Source organism: Mytilus edulis, chromosome 2, assembly GCF_963676685.1.
Source record: "Mytilus edulis chromosome 2, xbMytEdul2.2, whole genome shotgun sequence".
NCBI classification, from domain to species: Eukaryota; Metazoa; Mollusca; class Bivalvia; order Mytilida; family Mytilidae; genus Mytilus; species Mytilus edulis.
Genome location: NC_092345.1, coordinates 100,614,121 through 100,622,430, shown reverse-complemented (window position 1 = coordinate 100,622,430; position 8,310 = coordinate 100,614,121). Strand labels below are relative to the sequence as shown.

Sequence of the window (8,310 nt, the reverse complement as noted above, 5' to 3'; positions counted from 1 at the left end):
TAAATACATTTGTCTCACAAAATAAACTTACTGTGTATTTCATTCAAATATACCAGGAACTGTTTGTCTTTGGATTCACTGTCTACTACAATTAGGTCACCAGACTCGTTTTGACATCTTGTTCGTGATTGAGACCAAGATAATCTTTCCGTCGAGGCAAAGTAGAACTTTAGACACAAGTCCAATTCCCATGCATATACATAACCATTGTATAAACAAGTTTTAACCTCTGTAAATAAAATGAGTACGTTTTCTTTAAAGGATATCGCAGTGTGTAGACTAGATTATATAAGCACTCCAAATTTATTGAATTTCGAACTCATGAGTCATGGGAACATGACTACTCTATAGTCTACATTGAAAGGCGACAAAACGACAAACAAGTTAACAAAACGCTACACAGAAATCGGAAGGCGGCTGATTGTTACATACCAAGACTTTATTTTTTCTATTTTGCACTTCTACCTTTAATGACTGGACTATATTAAGGAGATAAAATTGAGAATGGAAATGGGGAATGACATCTTGTTCGTGATTGAGACCAAGATAATCTTTCCGTCGAGGCAAAGTAGAACTTTAGACATAAGTCTAATTCCAAGGCATATTCGTAGCCACTGTATAAACAAGTTTTAACCTCTGTAAATGAAATGAGTACGATTTTCTAAAGTGTATCTCAGTGTGTAGACTGGATTATATTTATACTACAAATGTATTGACTTCCAAACTAACAAGTTGAGAGAACATGACTACGTTATAATCTACATTGAAAGAAGGCGATAAAACAACAATCAAGTTACCTCAGTGCTACACAAACATTTGAAGGTGGCTGATTGTTACATACAAAAACATTATTTTTTTATTTTTGCGCTTCCATCTTGGATGACTTGTCTATATTTCTCCTTAATCAGTGTGAATAGTTTTATCTATTAAAACAAATTGCAATTGCATTCACATTTTGATTGAAGTGCAATATGCGGAGAGAAACACTTATTAGCAACATAAGATTTCATTACCAACTTATAGATATTTGGCAAAATTTATCAAAAACGTGGTACATTGAAAAACATGTGAACATGCTGTAGTTTCTAACTGTCATGGTTGAATTGCCTTGAGATCAATTTTGTAATTAAATGCTTGATTTGTTTTCCCTGTAGTTGATATATATATATGTTCTTGTGTAACACTGTCGTCATATCTGCAAACCAAGATATATGGTCAATTTGATTTAAACTTCTACATAAATAAAATTTGTAAACATAGACATCAATATACTCTCTTTGCCTGCTTATCAAATATTTAATTTGCTAGACATATAAGAGTATGATACTCAAATGCATCCCACGAAATAAAATAAAACATACAACAAGAACTCCAAACATATTATTCTAAGGCTTTTGTTATGTGTCAGACTTGTCATATACATGGTTTAGACAAGTAAAACGTGAGTTGGATGGGAAGTAAATTGGATATACGGTCGAACTGTATGTGCATGCATCAATAGATACTTATTAGTCCATATTCAATTCGCTGATATTTTGTTCGCTGATATTTTGTCCTTGTTTGGACGTCTTTATGGATTTCAGTATTAGTTATTGGTGCACTTTGTTGTACTGTCTAATATATGGTATGATTATTTGTGAAACAACTACTCATAATTACCAGAATCATGGATTCATGGATTTGAACAATAACTGTTCACTGTTTGTTCTTTGATTCAAAGTAATATCTTAAAGAAGGACATAAAAGGTGGTCCATGAACGGATTCATACTAAAAACCCAACGATCTCATTTGTCGAAAACGTTTCGTCCCCGATGGTATCACCAGCCCAGTAGTCAGCACTTTGATGTTGACATGAATATCAATTATATGGTCATTTTTTCTAAATTTACTGTTTGTAAAAGTATTTATTATACGAATTACTAAGAGTTATCTTTTCCCAGGCATAAATTACCTTAGACGTATTTAGCACAATATTTGGACATTTTGGGTCCTCAATGCTCTTTAACTTTATACTTGTTTGTCCTTCTATCAATTTTGATCCGAGTATCACTGATGCGTCTTATGTAGACGAAATGTGCGTCTGGCGTATCAGATTATAAGCCTGGTTCCTTTGATGAATATTAACACCACTGGATGAATACCACTGCTGGTGGACGTTTTGTCCCCGAGGGTAACACCAGACTAGTAGTCAGCATTTCGATGTTGACATGAATATCAATTATATGGTAACTTTATTTTATAAATTTACTGTTTGCAAAAGTATTAGTTATTCGAAATACGAAGGATTTTCTTATCCCAGGTATAGATTACCTTAGGCGTATTTGGAACAACTTTTTGAAATTTGGGGTCCTCAATGCTCTTCAACTTTATACTTGTTTGGCTTTCTAACAATTTTGATCCGAGCGTCACTGATGAGTCAATATTTCTATTGGATGAAATTTAACGTGTAATGCTTAACACTGGTGTATACGATCATCATCTACGTCTAATTTGTCAAACTTTCGATGCGGTATAAAACAATTGCCTCAAATTTTTTAAAAGTTGACTTATATAACAGAAAACTGTTACTTTAACTGTCGGGAATAAAATTGAGAATGGAAATGGGGAATGTATCAAAGAGACAACAACCCGACCATAGAGTAAACAACAGCGGAAGGCATATTTGTACACTTCTTCATTTATCAATTGGGATTAATCGTTCATTTATCTATTATTTTTACCTTTTGTTCTATAATAAATACCAGACAGCTCTTTTTGAAGTGAATAATTATCAGTCTGGTAGTGAATCGTTGTGCATCGCCTTGATGACTGGTTGTAATAAAGTGCTTCACAGAAGTCTTCGGAGTCACATATACAAGCGCATTCTATTAGGCCGAGCGTAGTTTTAATTTTACCAATGACTCCCTGTACAGGACTAAAATCAATTACAGGAATGTTTTTCAGGAATTTTTCTGCTTTACCTGAAAACAGTAATAAAATCATCATTGTCAATGTTAATATAAAAAAGAAGATGTGGTATGATTGCCAATGAGACAACTATCCACAAAAGACCAAAATGACACAGACATTTACAACTATAGGTCACCGCCGGCCTTCAACAATGAGCAAAGCCCATACCGCATAGTCAGTTATAAAAGGCCCCGATAAGACAATGTAAAACACTTCAAACGAGAAAACTAACGGCCTTATTTATATAAAAAAAAATGAACGAAACACAAATATGTTCCACATAAACAAACGACAACCACTGAAGTACAGGCTCCTGACTTGGGACAGGCACATACATAAATAATGTGGTGGGGTTAAACATGTTAGCGGGAACCCTCCCTGGGACAGTGGTATAACAGTATAACATAAGAACGAAGTATAAAAATCAGTTGAAAAAGGCTTCACTCATCAGATGGATAAAAATAAGCGTATTTGTTTTAAAATATGTTAATATTTGCATAAGTTGACGTTCTAATCTTAACGTAAGGAAACCTAATGGAAACTTATTTGCAATGATTATTCAGCCATTTAAAAAATATTTAATGTTTTTTTCTTTATTGGACTTGTTGGTATGCATTATCTTTAGAAAATGAAAACAGAAACAAATGCATCTTCATTGTTTAATTATTTTTTCAATGGTGGGAAAATAATTACATGACTTTAGACTTTCTCCTTCTGAGGTTAGGTAATCCCTAATGGAAACGTACGTAAAGTGATAACTCAGCCTTTTAAAAAAAATATATGAAGTTTTTCTTTGATAGGGTTGTTCTCGTATATATTGTTAGTACATGTTTATTATTTATAATCATGATCCTTTTCTGAAAGCTGAATGATGATATTTCAAAAGAACTGTAAAGGCAATACTCAACATGTGATCAAAAAGTTCCATAATAGGTGATGACTTAGAATAAGGAAAAGTGAAAATATTTTACATTAATACATAATATCTTTAGAGTTAATGAAACGGATAATGTTTATACAACATGCAGTCCCATAGCTTCAACAAGTTAAACAAAAGATCGTCTACAACAAAATACCAATATGGTAATGTTAAGACCAGATATATCGATTTATTGCTGATGTTTGTCAAATGTCCAATGACAAATACTAAATGCAAAATCAGTAAATCGAAGCCAAGGTAACACCTTCGACATGTTCGATCACAACTTTATTCAAATGCCTATTGGTTATGACTTTATTCAAACCAAACATGACATCTTTTAAATACAAATTTTGCGTATAATAGACTTGAGGAACAATGTAAAACGTGTGAACGCTTCAAAATACGATATGATGCCCATGTCCGAACAAACTATTTTTAATCGCTTGAAATATCAACTAAAAGCTTATCTCAAATTATGCTTCCTTGAAATGCATATAACCTGGTCCATAAATCACAATAATTAAGAATGATAAGGCAAACGTCATTTTCCCTTGAAATCTAACAATAAAAGAGGGACGAAAGATACCAAAGGGACAGTCAAACTCATAAATCTAAAACAAACTGACAACGCCATGGCTAAAAATGAAAAAGACAAACAGAAAAACAATGGTACACATGACACAACATAGAAAACTAAAGAATAAACAACACGAACCCCACCAAAAACTAGGGGTGATCTCAGGTGCTCCGGAAGGGTAAGCAGATCCTGCTCCACATGCGGCACCAGTCGTGTTGCTTATGTGATATCAAATCCGGTAAATAGTCTAATTCGGTAGGTCACATTCAGGAAAGGGAAGGGGATTGTAGTTACGACGTAAGGAACATATCCGATATCATTTGTGATACGGTTATTCCATAACGGTCAACCAACTCATACTCACATATAAGCGTTCTATGTCGTTGCATCAGATTAATAAAAAATTAAACCACCTCTATATAAAGAGTAAAATTAAAAACAAATTGACAAGGGAAATTAAAAAAGGAAAATCCTTCAAAAAATTGACAACATCAAAAGCTCTGACACATTTAACTAATGGATCACAACAGTCCTGACTTGGTACAGGCATTTTCTTTTGTAGAAAATAATTACTTTAACCTGGTTTTATAGCTAGCTACATCTCTCATTTGTAAGACAGCCGATAAGAACTACCATTTATTGACAACAATGTGTGTTTGCAAAACATAGAGACATAATAAGTAAAAACATCAAATATTGGGTTATAGGATTAACATAGTAATATAATCTTAATCACTTTAAAAACTAATAACTATTTAAACAAAGACACACAAAATGACATATAGACAAAGTACGTTAGATAAGATTTAAGACAAGAACTCAAAGTGACCATAGCACAATTTCGGGATATATAAAGACCGATCCACGTCATAAGTATATAATCAAAACGGATTAACCGTAACGGTAAAACTATGCAGAGACATAAAAGGGTAGCTTCAACACGCAATTAAGATGATAACCAACGTTAAAACCTAGAATCTATGCTTCAAGACCACCATGTGTTATTCATGAAGTTGATATGGGTATCAAACAATGTATTGTTATCTTCAAATAAACTTTTTACAAACAAGACGTCTCCAGACGTTCTTTGACATAACTTTGGCTCATCTGTTAACTTTCTGTTCCCACACTAGTGACTTTTTATTTAATATATAATACATGTAAGACCAAAATTTAAATGTAGTATAATGTTTCTTTAAAGTGTTGTTCTTTTAAAATAAAACACCAAAGTCAAATTTAAGCACTGAAATAATGTCTCATTAATTGCAAAACAATTTTATTGAAATCTTATGTAGGCGAATTCCACAAAACTGCTTGCAATATATTTGATGAGTTAATTTTTACTTATGAACTATTATCTGTCAAATTCAAAATCAGTAATGAATGTTACAATGAACGTGTCTTGCTACATAAGTAGATGTAACTCCTACAAAAAAGGTTAACCCCATTTTCATTAATGATATGGCATTCATTTGTAGGATCCTTTACAATAGACAATTCAGCTGATCTGTAACAATGCCATCTTCATGTCTTATATAGCATGTACTGTATTACGACGCTAGATTAAAACTGACGACGAACGGTAACAACCGGCAACCGAAAGCTTTATTTTTGGAAAACCAAGGTTGTCGAGTGGTCTAGCGCGTCGGGTACAGTGCAGGCTATTTTGTGTCACGATATCTCAGTAGCATGAGTTCAAATCCCGCAGAGAGAAGAACAAATAACTTGCGATAGCAAACTTAAAGATATAACAGTGTTGGGCTGATGTTAAGACGATAATTTATATATAGGCAACTATCCATCCCATACATTACAGTTCGTATACATTATGTCGGTCAGATTGAAAGAGCAATACGGAAGCCAACAGAAAAAAATCTTCACGCTTGAGATATCTAATGGCCTAGTGCCAGTTACCTTCCTACTTTCGCAGTTGTTTTCACAAGTTTTTAAAGGAAGTCCGTTTACAAATATTCATGTACTCTTCTTGAGTAAAACAAATTCAATTTTGAAAACAACATAATTATAGCTGCTAAAAAATGTTACTTTTATAGTTTTATACAGCTAATGTTTATAAATAGAACATGTAATAGGCAACAACCTTCGAACGAATTTTGGCTGAAAGTAAATAGATTGAATAATTTATCATTATGAGTATTAATTTTAACGAAATTTTTTAACATTGTTATAAAGCAGAGGGTTTGGCTAACAATAAAACAAGTTTCAACCCACCATATTTCCCTAAAATATCCTGTTCAAAGTCAGGTATATTGCAGTTGTTATCAAATTGCTCTTTTCTATGTATGTTGATTTGATGTTTATTTTTCGTTGCACTCCAGTAATTTTGTTCTTCTGTTGTTATCTTTTTATTGCTGATAATAAACTCATCATAGATACCAGTATTACATTTTGTATTTACTATTTACGCCAGACGGTCGTTTTGTCGCAAAAAAGTAACAAAAAAAAAAACATAAAAAAAAAAAAAGATGTTTTCCCTCGATTTTAGTTTGTAACCCGGTTTTGTTTTCTCTCAATCGATTTGTGACTTTTGAACCGTGGTATACTACTGTTGGCTTTATTTTCCAATCTTTGCACACAAATAAACTCATCATAGATACCAGGATTCAAATTTTATATTTACGACAGACACACGTTACGTTTACTAGTGACGCTGGAATAAAAAATGTTAAAAAGGCAAAATAAGTACGAAGTTGAAAACAACATTGAGGACCAAAAATTCTTACAGTTTTGCCAAATACAGCTTAGGTAATCTATTCCTGAGTTAGAAAAGCCATCGTACTTAGTATAAAGCGTATAGAAAATTTGTAATTCATTGAACATCTAAATTCGTGGTTCATCAGTATCCACAATACCTGAGAAAAATGTAATCATCATTGTTTAAAAGAAGAAAAACGTTTGTATCTTCATACCATTTGAATATTGTCATCTCTCGATTAAAATAAGGATATATTTAACAGAATTTACACAATAATATTTACCTGTTGAAAAAATGAGAATGAGCAAACTCTTCCAAATCAACTCCATCATAAATTGTGATAAAACTGTCACTCTGCAACTTATAAATGTCATCAACTGATGCTATCGATTATACCAGATTAAAATTATATATGTACATGAACTAATTCCTTAGTCTGTTCCGATATCATGCATGGTAAACTGATGATTAGAGCGTAAATTATACGAGCAATTTAACAACAACAAATAACATGTCTGTAAAATAAAGCAGGACTTGGAACTTCTCATCCAAGCTCTAACAGAGTAAAAACGAATAAAAAAGGAGTAATGTGTTGACATTGTTGATGTAAATGTCCTTTGGTTTTGTGAGTCTTTAAAATTAAGAATGGAAATGGGGGATGTGTCAAAGAGACAACAGCAGAAAGTCACCAACAGGTCTTGTTAACTTCTTGGTTGTGATTGTTATTGTCTTGCTTTAACCTGGAAACGTCTTGACGTGTGTTAAACCAAATATGGTTAATATTTCATTTCCTTAAACAAATGGCCTCAAAGCAATTGATCAACATTGAATAAATTTGTTAAATTATTAATAAAAGTTAGAATAAAGTCGAGAAATCTCAGCAAATTATATACTAAATTTAGTCCTGGTATCTATGATAAGTTTATTCATCACCCAGTGAATATATAAGATTCTAGTTTAAAGCTACTAAACGTACACAAATTATTAGTTTTACAGTTTGATTTAGAGAAAAACCGACATAACTAGATAATACAATAAATTATATAATTACTGACACAATCCTATACGAATAGTTTTGTATTTGTTATAAAACACAACTAATGCTATAATTACAAACCTGATTATTAACTATATCAATTTTTTAGAAA

The 8,310-nt window shown here is 32.3% G+C and overlaps 1 long non-coding RNA gene across 1 annotated transcript; it reads right to left on the bottom strand.

The window, feature by feature from the left end:
* Nucleotides 1–525: 525 nt before the first annotated feature.
* LOC139513684 (uncharacterized) lies at nt 526–7,541 on the bottom strand. Its single transcript, XR_011662500.1, has 3 exons — nt 7,446–7,541; nt 2,722–2,961; nt 526–636 (listed from the first exon to the last, which is right to left on the bottom strand). It is a non-coding gene; the product is annotated as an uncharacterized lncRNA (long non-coding RNA).
* Between the last annotated feature and the right edge of the window lie 769 nt (nt 7,542–8,310).